The sequence below is a fragment of the Protopterus annectens genome, chromosome 7.part0 (genome assembly GCF_019279795.1).
Source record: "Protopterus annectens isolate FY-2018-M chromosome 7.part0, PAN1.0, whole genome shotgun sequence".
Classification (NCBI taxonomy): domain Eukaryota; kingdom Metazoa; phylum Chordata; order Ceratodontiformes; family Protopteridae; genus Protopterus; species Protopterus annectens.
In genome coordinates, this window is record NC_056739.1 from 662107304 (window position 1) to 662126291 (window position 18988).

An 18988-nucleotide genomic window follows, 5' to 3' on the forward strand; every position below is an offset into this window, starting at 1 on the left:
ATGGATTCACACATTCAATGCAGAAGGTCATACACTGGGCATGCTCCCACATGAAGCCCATGTCTGACAACAAAATAATGAAAGGTCAAACTGGGCATGCTCCCACATTTAGAGAAATGAAGCCCATGTCTGGCAACAACAGTGGACTATACATACCTGACAGTTGCAGATGTATGTGCACACACTCCACATTGCACACCAGTCATGCTTTGCAAACACATTGGATAGGAATACACACATCCATCAGAGGACAACACACTATAATAGGCCAAACTTACACATACATAGATATGTGGAAGAGAGTTACAGACCGTGACAAAGAGCGTCCCATCATGAGGCCTGTCCAACCCAGCACACATCCAACTGGCTAAAACCACATGATGTGCAAATGTCAATCACTGTAGACATTTGCCTCTGGTATCCCTCAGCACTATAGTGTCTGTGGTGCTTGTGATAACTGTGTAACATGACTGTACAAGTCATTATTCATCTAGCAGTTGTATGCACGTACCTGATAAATTTAAACCTGTGTGTGACTGAGTGTTGTGTGCCTGCTTCCAGATGAATGGTTTATTTATTTATTTATTTAAATTTGTTGATCGGGAGTGTCCGACTGGACGTAGGTCCATTTTCAGTGGAGGCCCGGGGAGAAAAGCTCCACAGTTAAAATAAACAGACAGTATTTACATTGGATTACATAGTGATTAACAATTTACATAGCAATTACTTACAACATATTTACAGATGAAGAACATAGTACATCAGTAGACAACTAGAATCTTTATCTGTGAAGTGCATACCAGACATTAACAAATGTTACAAGAAGAAGAAGTTTGTGCTGTATAATAAGTACTGGCTTATGAGCATCTGAGCTTGCTATAATCAAGGTAGTTAGTGGAGTGGAAAGAAAGGTAGTGGTTGGATGGGGTGGATGATATTAGAGTGGGAGTTGCAGGGGCATAGCCAGCATGTTTTTAGTTGCACTTTTAGTAAAGTTTTGAAGTGGGTGCATGATGGTATGGAGGTAATTGTGGGTGGGAGTGAGTTCCATAATTTGGCTATGGCACAAGAGAATAGTGCTTCACCAGCAGAGTTATTGGCTTTAGTGATCTGCAAGTGACTTTTGCTGCTGGATCTTAGTGGTCTAGTGGTGCGATAGGGTTGGAGTAGATTCTGGAGGGATGGGACATTTAGTGGATGGTTTACTAGTTTGTGGGCAAGTGGGAGTTGATACCACTGAAGGAAGTGAGGGAGTTCAAGTCAGCCATTTTATGGGCCATGCACACACACTGCACTCCCCATTGCCCTACTTTGGCAAGCCTGCTGATGTAATTCACCTTGAAATACATCTTTGTCGAAATAGTAGCCCTATAAGATCCGTGGCATGTGCTATAACTGCATAATGCTATAGTGTGATGTATTAGTTAGGTAGGAGTTCTAATTCCAGACATGGCAACTGTGAGACTGTGTGTGTGTGTGTGTGTGTGTGTGTGTGTGTGTGTGTGTGTGTGTGTGTAGGGATCAATGTTTTTATGGCCATTTACAGTCACTACAATCCCCATTGCTCTACTTTGGGAAGCCTGCTGGTGTCATTCACCTTGAAATACACCTTTGGGGAAGGAATAACCCAGTAAGCTCTGTGGCACATGCTATAACTGCATAATGCTATAGTGTGATGTACTAGTTAGATAGGGGTTCTAATCCCAGACATGGCAACTGTGAGACTCTGTGTGGGTGTGGGTGTTTGTCATCAGTATCCTGTGTGGAGGTAGATGTGAGTGTGCAATAACAGGACTCCTTGTGGAGCGGGTTTTACAAATTTCTTACATGGTGGGCCTATTATATGTCCCAATGTCCACCTTACAAGGACAACAGATGTCAAACAGCAGAGAGGCTGGTGTAGACCATCCACACTCCTACATGTGACATCATGGATTAAAGAACAATATAGGCAACCCTTTGATTACACAGCTAACCCTCTCCACCCATGTCTCATATACAAACACACTTTGCTAGGCAACAACCACTATGTTGGTAGTTCCCTGCATATTGCCCACAGATAGTAACCGTTGTGTGATTGCAGTGGACTACAGAGGACATGGCACCCTGTCCCATCTCTACAATAGGCAAATCATTGTATACAGTGGTCCTTTGCTGTGTTCCCTGTTGGAAGCCTGCAACAACTGTAGAGTCAGCAAATGTAACCCACAAAGGAAATACCATGCCTTATATACATGGCCTGTATGGACAGATGCAATTGACACCAGTGAATACCTGTATCATGCTGTCAATGTAGGTGCAGGTCAATCTGGTTTCCGTTGCCAGTTCTCACCACATGAGATCAGGAATGACACATCAGATGATAACAATCTGTCCACGCAACATGCCCCAGACATCCCAGGTACACTTCCACATGTCACAGAACATGCATATGGGACATGTGTACATCCCAGACACCATCCATTTTATGGAATATAGAAAACATACATAGCTAGCATTGCACAGCACTGGTCACCCATAATAGTAACCAAGATGAGTGGATGGTGAATACAATACCCACCTGTATGGACCAGTCTAGAGACTACACCCCTAAACTACACTGAAGACCATTATCACATGGCCTGATGCCAAGGTATACCCTTTGCCTAGCCTTGTACAGCCTTCTGGCACAATCAACCACTACATACCTATGAAGCAATGCACCCATGCATGTCAGTACTGGCAAACCTATGTCTGTGTGTGTGTGGAGATTAATGATTTGGATGCCATTCACACTCACTACACCTCCCATTGCCCAATTGAAGCATGCCTTCTGATGTCAGACACCTTGACATACCCTTTTCCCATATATCAGCCTGATAACCTCTGTGGTGCATGTGATATCTGCGTAATACTGTAGTGTAGCAAACTAGTTAGTTAGGAATTCTATTCCTGACCCTGCCAACTGTGATAATGTGTGTGAGTCCCTGAGAGAATGTGGCTGTGTCATCCTTGACACTTGTTCTTGTGGATAAGCACATGTACTGCACCTACCTTATCCCTCCTTTATCACTGTTGCTGATGTCCCCCTCCGTCAAATATACCTTTGGACAACTTTCCAACATGTATCCTCTGTGGGGCATGCAATAACTGCATAGAAATGTAATAGCAATCCATAGTCAGACAGAGGTTGTGTGTGACACAAACATGCTTAACATTTACTCTCCTACCCCCTCCCTGTATTACTTTGTCTCTGTCTGTCTCTCTCACTCTCTCTGGTGGATGAGAAGTACACCTGCTTTGCTTAGGCAGCAGCTTGTGTTTTGTAAGTGATGCTCATGATCAGCTGATGGCCTGTGCACAAACTGCAGTCCCCCACTAGCTGATTGCATGTGGAACAGCTATGGTAACATTCCCATAGCCAATTGCATGGGAACACACTCCTATAACTAGGAACATCATGAGGGTGTTGGGCCTTTTCATTCACTGTGAGCAGGACTTCATGTCGATGTTTGGCAAACAGCATCACAGATGGTAGTGGACGGCAGCCACGGTGGTGCAGCGGTTAGCATTGCTGCCTCACAGCAAGAGGATCTCCGGTTCGATTCTTGGCTGGGGTGCCTTCTGTGCAGAGTCTGCATGTCCTCCCTGTGGTCGCGTGGGTTTCCTTGGGGTGCTCCGGTTTCCTCCCACATCCCAAAGACATGCAGTAGGTGGATTGGATACTCTAAATTGGCCCTAGGTGTGAGTATGTGCGTGTATGTGCCTTCTGTGGAAGGTTGGGCACCAGGCTAGCAACTCAACACCGTAAAACTCCACTGCCAATCATGAGCGGTCAGATGATCCGCTGTGGCGACCCCTAACCGGGAAAAGTCGAAAGAAGAAGAATCACAGATGGTTGTGGGATATACCTCTAACAACATACACTGTGGAGACAGGACAACAAACAGGAGGGGGATGTTCCAGACATGACTACAGAATGTAAGTCTTGCTCTTCTGCATTTGAAGTAATGTTGGTTTAACAGGGGTTGTGTGGATATGGCTGGTCTACATGATTTAATACCTGTCATGACAGTGTATGTGGTTGAGGAAACTCCCACCTGTAGGGCTATCTGCAGATTGGTCAGTGTTTGGAGTCTTACGTGTGTTGTGTTACTCACAGATTACCTATCTTTAGAACTGCAGAAGCATAGTCTGAGGACTGCAGTCAGTACATGGTGACAGCCATGAGAGTTACTGATGTCATATCCCTCACAGGACATATGTCATAACAAACCCTGTTACACCAGTAAATGTATGAGGTTATCACAGCCCGTTGTTTGTGCCTCCAGCCACAACTCTGTCAACCTTTGTACATATGTCTTGCAGTAAGAGGTGCATATGTTCAGTACACCATTATTTATTGACATCATACCTGATAACAAGCCAGTAAGAAATCAGACTGCTAGACATATTATGTATAGTAGGGGTTATATTTAAGGACAAAACCTGGACATTCTGTCGTAGTGTGTACAGTAGTGAGGTCTGTGTACTTATGGTGATTGTCGACAGTGTGTGTATTGCGAATATGTACCTTGGTCTGTGTACAGACTGTGGTAGATGTCATTGTTCTTTGTCCTGTTCTCTCTGATGTTGCATGCTGCTCCAGTGTATGGTACCCTATCGGCTTACATGTTTGTAGGGCCAAACACACACATGTCCTATACCACAGTCAGGCATTGGAATACACTGTGTATTGGCCCAGTATATGTAGGGTTAGTTTGTGTGAGTGGCACATATGAGGATGGTGTTGATCAGACAGTCCATATACTGTAATATTAAGCATGCTTACCATATGTGGCTGTGACTGTGCTCACATTGATTGTGGGTATGCACTTTCACACAGGTGTTTGTTACTCTGTGTTGTGACATGACTGTACAATCTGCTATATTTGCAGGTACATGTGTATTTCCCCATATAAAATGTAGGCCAGTGTTGTGGCAGTCTGCCTGTAGTTTGCACAGAGCTTTGTGACATGCCTATTAGCTCAGTGTACTTACCCAGTGTGATGTTATGGCCAGATATTTGTCAGATGTACTGCTGCCAGTCCACCATAACTATTGTGTATTTCTGACAAAAGCAGTGGCATGCTGTACAGATGTATGCCACTAATTAGTGGATAGTATGTGGGCATGTGACCTCTGCTCCACCGGTTATTATGTTTCAGGACAGACAGGAGTGTGTGAATGCATAAACTGTGTGAGCATATGTATTCCAGTATTTACGTGATATACCCATTTACATGGCTGTTAACATCCACATTGTCAGGCTTGGTCCACATGTATTGCACAAAGGGGTTCTGTGTATACCTCTGGACTGACCAGAGTGTGTCAGGCTGTCCACATTTATTGGTCATATCTCTCTAGCTGTATTCCACAGGACCATTACTGTGATATATGTGGTACTGTACGATGATGTTCTTAGGATGTCTGTCAGTAACTGATGGCGTACATATCAATATCAGATGTGACCTCCCACACACAACATTTCTGTTAAGACAACCACTGTTACATTAGCAACAGTCTACATTTATACCTGCAATACTTACATGACATCCCCTTGCACTAAGAGGTTGCGACTATTGATGCTGAGGTATGACTCCACTCCATGTTCTGGACATATGTTAAACATATTTATATTTATATATATCTATATATATCTATATTTATATATATCTATATCTATATATATATATATATATATATATATATATATATATATATATATATATATATCTATGGGTCTAGGACTATTCACTGAAAGCACATCTCACTGAAAGTCAAATGACTGTGCAAAAATCACTGAAAGCACAATTCACTGAAACATTGAAACACATTTTACTGAAAGTTTTATATGGCCTTTTCCCCACTGTAGTTCGACCCTGGAGTTAGAATATATAGTAAGGGGGGTGTGGGGCATAGCCCCCCCTACATAGTTTGGATATATATTAAGTTTAGAAAAGAGTAATTTATGGAAATTTCAAGTATCCATCTGTATAGTTCAAAATATTAAAAATAGGTGGAGGGATATGACGCCCACACCCCCCCAATCAGGGGGCTGTGCCCCAAACACCACCCCTTAATATATATTCTAACTCCAGGGTCACACTACAGTGGGGAAAAGGCCATATATAACTTTCAGTGAAATGTGTTTCAGTGAATTGTGTTTTCATTTACTTGAGCTTTCAGTGAATTGTGCACAGTCAAATGTGTTTCAGTGAAATGTGCTTTCAGTGAATAGTCCTAGACCCATATAATATATATATATATATATATATATATATATATATATATATATATATATATATATATATATATATATATATACACACACACATATATATACACACACACACACACACACACACACACACACACACACACATATATATATATATATATATATATATATATATATATATATATATATATATATATATATATATATATACATATAGTTATAGATATCTACATATAGAGACATAAATATATATATATATATATATATATATATATATATATATATATATATATACAAAATGCAATATACAGATGTATAGAACTACATATTTATGAATATATATGTGTAAGTACATGTACACACACACATATATATATATATATATATATATATATATATATATATATATATATATATATATATATATATATCCATATACTTGTTAAGTGTAAACATTACTGTTGTATATACCTTCCCAGATGTATCACACCGTATTCATCTGATATGTGTATATTTAGATATAACAACATATGTGATTCAACAGTATTATCGCTAACAAGTACTACACCATTGTAGAAATCATAGCAGTTGTTCAGTACTATTCAGTATGTGTACTAACAGATATATTAGAAATACAGCAACTTTTTTCACAGCTGTTTAACTGCTGTGACTGTAGGGTACACATGGTCCTGGGTTCAAGACCTGCAAGGGCTGTTTATTTTGTTGCTGGGCAGAACAAGGGCTGTTGGATACAGAGTGGTTAAGGCAGTTTTGAGTAGCTTTAAGTGGGTTTGCATGGGTTTGCGTGATGGTAGGCAGTGCTTACTTCCAGTTAAATATTTTTACAGTCAGTTAGCCTCTAAATTGCTTATCCTGTGTAGGCATTGTTTACCCCCACACAAATAGGATTAAACCCGCTTACTGCTGCTTAAAAATGCTTACTCCTGCTTCCCCTGCACTAATTTAGAAAGAAATGAAACATGGGTCTTGGGAAAGTGGTAAATTTGGACACTCTATGGATTTATCATTTATTACACATCATACCTTCATTAAGTATCCTTGATTCATTTGTATGTATACTGTATTGGGTACTTGTGTTTATCTGTGGATTTTACCACATTATTACAATGACATCTCACATCTGCACTTAATGCAGTTTTCCAGTTCACAAATATATGTTATTTAGTAGGTTATACAGCAAAAAAAAGTTCATAAAGTGATTTCACATGGATAATGGAATTTATTACAGTGAAAATTGAACCAGGAAAGACTGCTCACAAAGCGAATGCTCTGACCACTACACTACTGCAGTTCTGCTTCAATTGAATGTATCTTGCTATTTATCTTCTTGTGCTATTTCAGCTACAGTATGCATAGCTAAGCAATGGACAAAGCTGCACACCTACAGTTAAATTTAATCAGTTTGAAAAAAAAATTATATACTGTTATTTTCTCTAGGAAGGGGCAGGTTTCACTTATTGCTTTGGATTTCTGCATGCATCTGCACATTTGGCAGACATCCGAGTAACCCCCCCCATACCTCTCATCCTCTTCAGGCAAACTCTCTGGACAAACCTTAACAAACTGTGGTACGACTATGGACATATTTTAATTATTGCTCTTATATACTTGGGAAAGTTGCTAGAGTAAAAGGATTTGTTTTAATATACGTTTTCTGGTGGATTTTGGTGTCTGAGACTCAAATGTATGCCATTATTTCACGGCTTCATTCCGACATCATCCCATGATTTCCTTGTACAAAAGGGGTACAGGCCAACTGTATGGGCAACAAATCTGGACATTATGCGATGATTTGAACATTTGGGAGGTTTGCAACTTCGTTCTCGCTCATTGTAATTCCCGAACGGCACTTCCAGAGTGCAGAGGCATGTGAATTGTGAGAGCTTTGCTCTTAGGCACACACCTTGCACTCATCCACACTCTGTGTTCATTTAGGAGCAGAAGCAGGGCACCTTCATTAGTATGCATGGCGCACTGCCGTGCTGCCCTTAAACGGTCATTTGCATACAAGAATAATTTATTCCTGCATGGGAGATTAGTGAATACTGCGGTAAGTAATTTTTAAAGATGATGTTTTAAATGTTTTAAAGTTGCCTTTGGAAAGTTTATGGACTGTAATTGTGATCCTTGGAACAGTGGCAATTTATGGGTTAATAAGGAGAATGCAATCACTAAATTAGAGACCACAGCATCTCAGAGTATTCCTTCTACTGTCTCTCAGTTAAGTAGCAGAGGATTTAGTGGAACAGTTACTTCATGTTAGGGGATGCCACCTTCAAAAACTCTTTGAAAGTGTAACAACATGCTTCAGAATGCTCTGTTTTTACCTGTGTCATTACTTCCTCATTCAAATGTTTGGGGTATGCATAACAAAACAAAGCAAAAAAATACAATAAATAAATAAATAAAACAATGGATGGTGCCTATCTATTTTTTGAAAGTGTGTTTGTGTGTGTGTGTGTGTGTGTGTGTGTGTGTGTGTGTGTGTGTGTGTGTGTCTCTGTGTATGTGCATGTGTGTGGCTATCATATATGCTACTATAAAGATTGCAACCAAAAAAAGTATATCAGGGCAAGTGCTTGCAAACTGCAAGAACCAAATAAACCAGCTAGCACTGAAGGAATGCTTGACAACAGCAACTCAAGTTGAAAGCAGGTTTTATTAAGCAAATTTAGGAATAAAGCCTGCATTCAAGTTGAGTGTTGTTGTCAAGCCTTCCTTCAGTCCTAGCTGGTTTGTTATTTGCTACTATAAAGTTTGCACATTATTTACAATTTACTGACCAGGTAAATCCACTTGGCATAAAGACTTCACTTCATTAGTGAGCTGAGTTCACTATGTGATGAAATAACTTTTCCAAATTCATACAGTAGACAGCTACAGAGTGAAGAAATCAAACCTGGATTTACTGCATAAGGCTCATTAGCAGCTTGCATCCTTAATTCTGTGTGATATACTGCATATGTTTCTGTATCTGCCTGTATCCTTCCAGGGCAGTATCATTATGTCTTTGTACATAGCATTTAGACTCTAAAAATCCTGCATTGTGGCCAGTCTCTTGAAATATCGGAGAGATGGTGGCTAAGACTGATTCATTTTATTGACTCATCTCTTGTCTTAGATCAGGAGCACAGTGTTTGATCCTGGGTTCATAAACTGAAGTGCGCAGATGCACGAGATCTGTTCAGCATGTAAGCTGATATACAACAAAATATTATTATAAAGCTGTAATCATGTGAATAATGTTGCTCCCACTCTTATGTGGCCTATCCTGTTCCAGTTAGCTTCACCCTTAACGTTTATGCATGCAGCCTCACTGTGCTATGACGTCACCAGTGCATATCAAGTAATTGTGAATCACAGTTTGGAGCATCATTAATATGATGGAGTACAGGTGAGTCTGTGACTGCCTCACATTTATATTTAGACCAGTTCTGTAACTCAGTAGCAGTGTATTTACTAGGTAGCTGGTCATTTCATGGTATAGTGTCAGGAAACCTTATGGCAGTTCATATGACTGAGATGGACGCAGTCCTGTCTTGTGTAGCCATTTCCACTACTACTTAAATTCACTCTGTAGTTTCAGCTATTTAGAATCTAGAGGAATCATTGTATGTAATGACCACAGCTTCTTCCTACTTTAAGTTTTTCGCATGTAAGTTATGAATTCTGCCAACTTCTCATGGGTAAAGTTTAGACAGTATACTGACTGATCTTGTTATAACAGGATTCCTGCTTTAACTGAGCTTTTTCCTTACCTGATTTTATATTTGGTATGTCCTCTGGTTGTAGCAGCACTGATGAAGCAGACAACATTATATTGGTCCAAACTATTGGTCCAAACTCACAACTGACTCCCCCCAACTCAGTATCCACCTACACGGCTTCCACCAACTTATAACATCTCCCACTTGTTTCCATAAAAATTCCTCTTCCAGCTCCATCATAGACTGGATCCTTACCAATTACCCCCACCAATACCACAATCCTACCACCTTACCTGACTCCCTCAGTGATCATCTCCCTACCACCATCTTAAGACACTACTCCCATATTCCTAAACCCTACCTTATCAAAGACTGTCGAAAACTATCGACTCTCAATTCATCCCAATTTAACTCCATTCTCCACAACATAGATTGGTCCATTCTAAAACACATCCCCCTAAACGATGCTGTAAGCACTTTCAATCGCATCTTCATGAATACTTTAAACTCCTTAGCTCCCTCTAGGAAGATCAGAGTAAAATCAAACCATGCTCCCTGGCTCTCCAAAGGGACTAGGTCCCTTATGAAACAAAGAGATAATGCTTGGAAAACCTGGACAAAAACTAAACAACCACATTTTCTTCAAAAATACAGGCAACTGAGGAAATTTGCAAAAAAACATACAGCTAATGACAAAAAGTTATACTATAGCTCTGCTCAGCTTAACAACAAATCCAATCCTCAAAAATTTTGGTCAACTCTCAACAACATCCTCTATCCTGGAAAGCCCTCTAATCCCTCCCCATACCCTAACTCCTCTCAGGAAACAGCTACCCTCCTGAATAAACACTTTATCTCTTCCATCCAAAATCTGGTAACCTCTAAGCCAAACTCTACTTCGACACCCACCTCCCCAAGTCCCACTAACACAACTTTGTTTTCTTTTGAGCCAGTTCCCATTACTTACATCAAATCTCTACTACTCAAGCTAAAACATTGCTCTCCTTCCACTGACAATCTATCTCCTACATTCCTCAAACTTGCTGCTGACTCAATTGCCTATGCTGTATCTATAATAATTAATTGATCTATTCTGGAATCAACTGTCCCCACCCTTTGGAAATCTTTCTTCACTATCCCTCTTCATAAAGGTGGAAACTCCACTGACCCCTCAAACTACCGACCCATTGCCATTCTGTCCCCCCTCTCCAAGATATTACAAAAATGTATTCACTCACAGCTTCTCAATCACCTCCTCACACACCACGTACTTACCCCTACCCAACATGAATTTCGTCCTCACCACAGTACCACCACTGCCCTCCTCTCCTTCACTCATATCATTGCAGAGGCCCTAGACAACAATAAACTCATTTCCTGTCTCTTCCTAGATCTCTCCAAAGCCTTCGATACTCTCTCTCATCCTCTACTACTATCCAAACTCGCAAATCTCCACCTATCCCCCTCTGCACTTGCCTGGTTTAATAGTTACCTATTTGGCAGGGAACAATCTGTCAAATGGCTTTCATCCTCCTCACCTTTCCTTCCCATCTCCACTGGTGTTCCCCAAGGCTCCGTCTTGGGGCCCCTTTTGTTTAACATCTTCACCAATGAGCTTTACACCTCATGCAAAGAATCCTCCCTTATTCAGTATGCCGACGACAACACACTTATATCCATCTCAAATAACATTCCTGAACTACACTCCCTGACCCAACAGGCCCTACTATCCACTGAACAATGGCTCTCTCACAACCTATTGATCCTAAATCCCAAAAAGACCAAACTCCTACTTTTCCTTCCACGTTCTCTTTCTCATCACAAAACCTCCTTTTTTATTACATCTTCTAAAAATACAAATATCAAGCCTGACACCCACACAAAACTCCTAGGGGTCATTATCGATGAAGAACTCAAGTTCAACCTACACATACTCCAATGTATAAAAATACCCAGAAACTAGCTCTGCTTTATCGGAACAAAAAATTCCTAACCCCTGAATCTAGACTTACCCTGGGCCAGGCACTCTTCCTCCCCTCCCTCTTATACGCTGCCCCAGTTCTTACCAACATCCAGGCCTCCACTCTAAACAAACTGCAACAGACTTACCATAAAATAGCCAGATTCATTCTAACTCCCCATACAACTCACATCACTGCATTTCTTTAAACTCTCTTCAATGGCTTGAACATCCCCAGTTTCTGCTATCTTATCATTTTCATATGCTACACTCTATTCTTTATAAACCCTCCTTCTGTTCATCTCTATCTTCCTTAGTCTCCATTTACATCCCATCCCAGACCCTCCGTACTTCTAACCAACAATTTCTTGATATCTACCACCCAAAAAGGTCAGTAGGCAAACTACTCTACAAACACTCCCTTGCCCATGCTTGGAACAAACTTCCCCTTGACTTACGTTCAATCTCCCACACCTCACACTTTAAAAATGAACTAAAAGCTTATTTTCTCAGTTCCAGAACCCGCCCTTGCCATGACCCTACCTAGTCTTCCTTCCGTTTATGTACCCTCAAAAGGACCATACTTAGCACCTCATTACACCTCTCTCTCCAATGTCTCTACTACACATTTGCACAATTTTATACAAATAAAAAATATTCATTGTTGACCTATTGAACTATATCAATGTAAAATTGTTACTCAGCTTCTTTTTAATGCAACTTTAACTTTATGCATGTATCCAACATATGTGAATCGTTTTGCCATAACTGTTATTATATCAATATTGTTTAAAATTGTACTTGTTTTAAAATGTATTACTGGAACTTTTCTCCTCAGGTTTCCACTGAAAATGGGCCACAAGCCCAGTTGGACAAACCCGGTTAACAAATGTCAATAAATAAATGAATAAATAAATAATTCTTCCTATCATACAGTTCAGTTTTCTTGCATTTGTCGGAAAATACTGACTGTTTTACTAAAATACTGACTGCCACGCAAATACTGCCTAGCCCCTTTAAATCATGATTCTTTACCATTGACAAGTCACATCATCAGACTACTGTACATTACTGTCATCAGTAGAGCCACATCTAAGTTTTGCAGCAAAAGTTTCCAGCCTAATTCACAATTTTGCTCTTTATTGCTTCCTCCCTGAAGCAAAAACATACAAAGCTTTACAGAGGTATTTTATGTAAGTTCCTTCTATACCATCTGCACTCACCCAAGTTACTTTTAAATGACAGCCCATACAAGTACTTCAACAGCACTTCCGTTTTTGCCAAAGGGGCAACATTAATATGAAGGTTTGTTTTTGATTTAAACATCCTTATTTAACAACATGGTTTTGTGCTTTGGACTGCATTTAATTTTGTTTTCTTGCCACTGTCTCCTGAATATTCTATAGGCAGTCTCGGGTCCTTTCAATGTGGCCATATGTATGTCAAACATTTTTGCATAGCATTGATCCTAGCTGCATTTTAAAATAATGCCTGGAAAAACAGCAGCTGGTGTTGCTGCGGGAAATTATCCAGATGCAGTTACAGGCAGGACCATTTTCAGACTGTAGTGTATTACAGCAGGTAGGGTGACTTGCTTGCACAGCCCAGTCTACTGGTATTTCAGGGTGAGTGATTATCTCTAAGTTGATGAGGGTTCATTTAATTTGGTATGGGGTATGATTCAACTTTCTGTTTCCTTTTATGAGGTGTTCTCACGTTAACTGAAAATTATTAGTAAAATATTTTTTTTGTTGTATTAAAAGATTGTAAGAATTATTTTTATAAAGTCAAACCAGCTATTTCTGACCTAATGGTGGTACTTTAAAGATCACAGGAGGAATTTAATAAAGCCTACACAGACTTATTTTCCATGTAGGCATACTAACACACTGCTTACACGAAAGTAAACAGGTGTGCAATCCAGGAAACAGAGCTGAGGGTCGTGCATGAGGGCGCCAACACAGAAGTGTCTGTGGCCTGCAAATCACCTTATAAGCAGGTGAACTGCATGCAAACGAGGGTGGTAGAGTGATCCAACAGATAATCAGTCCTGCAGACCCCATGTTGGTGTGCAAAATGTACACAGAAAAATTCTATTTGCAGTATATTAAACAGAGAACAGGGGTTGTAAAAGTGCAGTAAGAAGGATAGGAATATCATAGCAGACACAGATATGTGCAAAAGTATCCACGGTGTGTCTAAACCCTAATGGAAAATAATTAGAAATAATTTTTTTTTTAATAATCAGGTCTTGTTTGTGTGGCGTGCCACAGTGCACAAACATGCTGTTAAGAAAAAAAAATTAACTGTAAAAACGAAAATTAGTAGTATGTGACAGTAATGGATTATAGGATCCTACATGGAGTATGTACAATGGTAGACTGCTGTTGTTGCTAATGAGGCAGGGCCTGGAACCGTGTACTTCCCAGGTTGTGTGCATGGATCTCTATGCAAATGAGACGGAGTTACTTAATAGCACAATTGTGTATCTGTGTCCGCAGACCCCATCAGTGTAGGCAGAGAATCAGGTTAATGTCCACAGAAGAGGTAGCTGACATCAAAAGGGGATGGGTCCGCATCCTTTTAAGCTCATTAGAGCTCAGCAGTGTCTATTTGCATGGTGGGCCACTCTGCCAAGCAGGGTGGGGGATGTACAGTGTCTGCTAAGTTTTGTTCACCTTTGGGGCGTGTGTTTCAGCAGATCTGAGCATGGTGAGTGAGGAAGGCTGTTAAAAAAAACTGGCTGAGAAAGGTAATGAGCTCTTAATTACTGATGAAACCTGTTCCACTTGAAATATGGTCATTAACAGTCCTTAATGATGTACTTGGCAGGTTGAATGCATCATAGGTAGCCAATCACAAAGGCTGCACCTACAGCAGAGCATTATAAAGGTTGCAGAAACCCTATAATCTTATTTTACCCCTATATTCTGCACCACTGGAGTACAGACTTGGGACTTTTAACTGAAGAAATGCTAGGGGCTGCTGCAGGTCTACTACGTCTGTATGTGTTAGATGCTGAGGTCAATGCTGCTGCTGCTGCTTCTGACAATAGGCCTAGATTGAGAAGGGAAGAGTGTTCAGTTCAGGCCCAGGGTAACCTTTAACGGACTACATGACCTGGATATTGTAGAGCGCTACAGGGTAGACAAGGACATACTACAAGAACTCACTGAGCTCTGCCAACACAGCTCAGAACAAGACTTAAGAGAGGGAAACCCATCCCATTGGAAACTAAGGTCTGTGTAGCTCTTAGGATACTAACTACAGGTACATTCCAAAGATCAACTAGGGACATGATGAGGGTCTCACAGGCATCATCATCCAGGGTACTGCACCACTGCCTGGATGCCATGCTACCACATGCCAGTGAGCACATTTATTCTCCCTTCATCCCTGAGGTGAGGGCCAGCAGTATGCAACACTTCTACCATGTAGCACACTTCCCTGATGGACTGGGTGCCATAGATTGCACTCATGTACACATCAAGGCACCACCTAATGAGGAGGGTAGAATCTACATGAGCCGCAAGGGTAACCACTCCATCAACTGCCAGGGCATGTGCAATGCCAGGGCATTATCATGAATGTGTGTGTTGGCAGCCTTGGCAGTTACTACAGCTCCCATATCTGGCATGCATCACAGCTGTACCAAATGTTTGCTAGGCGGAACATCCCACATGGCCATTTACTGGGGAATGCTGGCTACACACTGGAATCATGGATGATGACACCCATCAGAAATGCACACCCATCCACCGAAGAATGCCATAATGAGGCACACGCACAAACTAGGAACATCATAGAGAGTGTTTGAGCTGCCAAAATCACAGTTCCAGTGCCTCAATATATCTGGTGGAGCCCTGCAGTTCTCTCCAGCCACATGTGTACACATGTTCACAGTATGTGCCATGTTACATAATATGATGCTGTGGAAACAGCTGCAGCAGGATCAGCAAAGGGAACGGATACACAGCCCACCCACCAGTGCCTACGTCACCACAGCCACACCACAGGGGGACTCCGAGGAGAAAAACCCTGAGGTTGTCCCTGTAGGCAGACATTGTCATGCCCAGTATGCCCTGGCCTTGGCCAAGAGGGGTTGGGAGGGTGGCCTAATGGTTACACTGTTTGCCTTACAAACACAAGGTGTAGGGTTTGAGTCTCAGAAGGGATAACTGGCTAGGCTTAAAATGATTCGCAAGGGCAGTTAGCCTAGTACTAACCTATGAACCTATGAACCTATGAGACAACGCATAGCACATGCACTGACAACCTAGGGACCTAGAGACTGACACCATACTCTGACTCGCATACATATCAGTAAACATGATACCAGTCAGGCCACATAACCTGTACCTCAACATGTATTGGCTGTGGACTGCATGCATCAGACAGAGTCTACCCACAACTACAGGTCTGTCAACTGCTACATTCACAAGGTACGTCACACAGCTACTCACTGCTTGTAATGGGTACTAGAATATGGTAGCTATGTATGGACCTGCCACATGTATGCAAGGAAATATAGTGGGCTACTTGCAGAGATCTAACAGCTATTTGTGGCAACAGGTACTCTGTCCAATACTGTGTGCCCCATAATATTCACTAGGCCACATGTCTGGAAATCCCACTACATTATTCAAGGGAGATGCCAAACAGTGGGGTTACAGAACATTCACACAACTGTGTATACCAACAGACCATGGGCTGGTTGTCCCCCACCCTCAACTCATCAGTGTACCCATATAACTGCTGTAGCAGTATATTTTGCAATGATATATCAGCAGACCACCCAATTCCAGGGCTGTGACATAGATAAAGAACCTAGCCACACATTCGATATCTCACATAACGCAGGGGTGACAATGTATATGTCTGTATGCTGTTGATTGTGTGATGAATGACACATCCATGTCTGGCAGCCTGTGTGGCTCAGTAGGCTAGGGATATTACCATGGGTAATGGTGTTGATGGTTTGAATCTGACAGTAGCCACATCTTTTGCATTCGAGATAATCATATGTTGGTATTCCAAGAGACTGTCATAACCCCTCAATCTGTTACTGCAAGAAAGCTGGACAAAGCCAGAGTGAATGGGGGACACAGGGCTAAACCTACAGATAGACATTATACATGCTCTGAGTAACCTAGTAGCTGGCTAGTATAGCAGCAGGTTGCAAAAGATCAGATTACCCGCAGTATGTAAAGGCCATCACTTAACTGTATCAGTACTTGAAACAATTTAGTGACTGCATTTGACAGTATAGTACCAGAAAACCACAAATGTATGAGGAACAGAGCAGGCATATGGGTCAAAATTCTGGATATTCATCAAAAACATGTACAGGGAGAGGTATGCAGACTATTGCCTTGTGTGTGGTGTTACATTATGTACCCCATTCACATCAAACCTCTCAAACTCTTTGAGCAAAAAATCTGGCCAAAGCCATGAATAAAATTGGGACAAAAGCCCACAGATTGGGACAAATTTTAAATATTGCTCTTACAAACGTAAAATGTTGATAACATAACAGGTCTTGCATTAGCATGAATCTCCTGATGTGTATGGAGTCTGAAACTCAAATGTCTGTTATTATTTATTAACTTCAGTCTTCAGTGATAACCAGTAATTTGCCAGAAAACCATAATGTTATGTAAAATGAACCAAAAATATGAGGCAAAATTCTGGACAGTCTGTGAAACTCTGTGCAGTTGTGAGGTATGAGTCACATATTAAGGTCAGCAAACAGCCGAGGAATGCCTTGGACAATATCAGGGAAGTGCAGAACTGTGTTAACGGGTGCAGCAGCCAATGGCCTGCAACACACATAATCCCAGACTGGAGTACAGGTAGCTCTGGCCTGGAGTCACCTTGTAAATACTGACTGTCACACTTGACATGCTCCTACACTTAACTAACTTGAGCCCAAGTCTGTTGTCTTTTCCACCCAAAGACCTGCTATGTGGACATATGTATATACATACGTACAGCTATATATACATATCTGTCTCTCCCTATCCCTCTCATGCTTGATTAGTATATCTCTCAGTATGTGGTATATAAATATATATATATATATATATATATATATATATATATATATATATATATATATATATATATACCCACATATAATAACAAGACATATATATTACTATGTAAAGTGCCATGATACATAGACTCTCCACATATATCTATATAATATATTTACATAATGTACACACACAACAACATTTAAGTAGAAATCCCTGTTATACACATTTATAGAGATATATGTAGGGATGTACGAATGTCCCCACATACCCCAAAATGCTGGGGTTATCTGCACTTGCACATTACAACAGTTATCCAATGGAACCAGACAAAGGCCGCAACAGTACATAATCCACTCACTCACAGAACCCTGTGCCTGTGAACTCTCACCCTGTGGACAGACACAAGTATGCAGGTGCAATGTACAATGGGTGCAACGCATGCCTTGGACAAGCCATATTGTCCCTGGCCACATGTCCGCCTGTCAAACTGCAAACAGCCAGATATGGCCAGACTGGTAACTGTATACACATAGCATGGATATTACCAGGTATTCCACTCCTAGGACATTAGATACAATAACACTGCCAAGCAGTATCACTCTGCAGGCCACACATGCTGTCTAACACAAGGCCACTTTGCGTATTCCACAAGTTCTGTGCCTGCATCCACATATACAACAGACATAGCCTGTGGCATGTGTAATAAGTGCTGTGAGCTGTAGTGTGCAATACTAGATAGGTCAGGGTTCTAATTACTCATCATCAATTTTGTGTGTGTGTGTGAGTGAGTGTGTGTGTGTGTGTGTGTGTGTGTGTGTGTGTGTGTGTGTGTGTGTGTGTGTGTGTGTGTGTGTGTGTGTAAATCTATCCCATTATAGCACTACGGACATGCCCACATGGACTATCTCCATTGAATAGTATGCATTTTATAGCCCTGTAACTGGCTGCTGGCTTCTAAATTGCCCTCCTCTATAAGGCCTGCTGATGTCATCCACCTTAATAG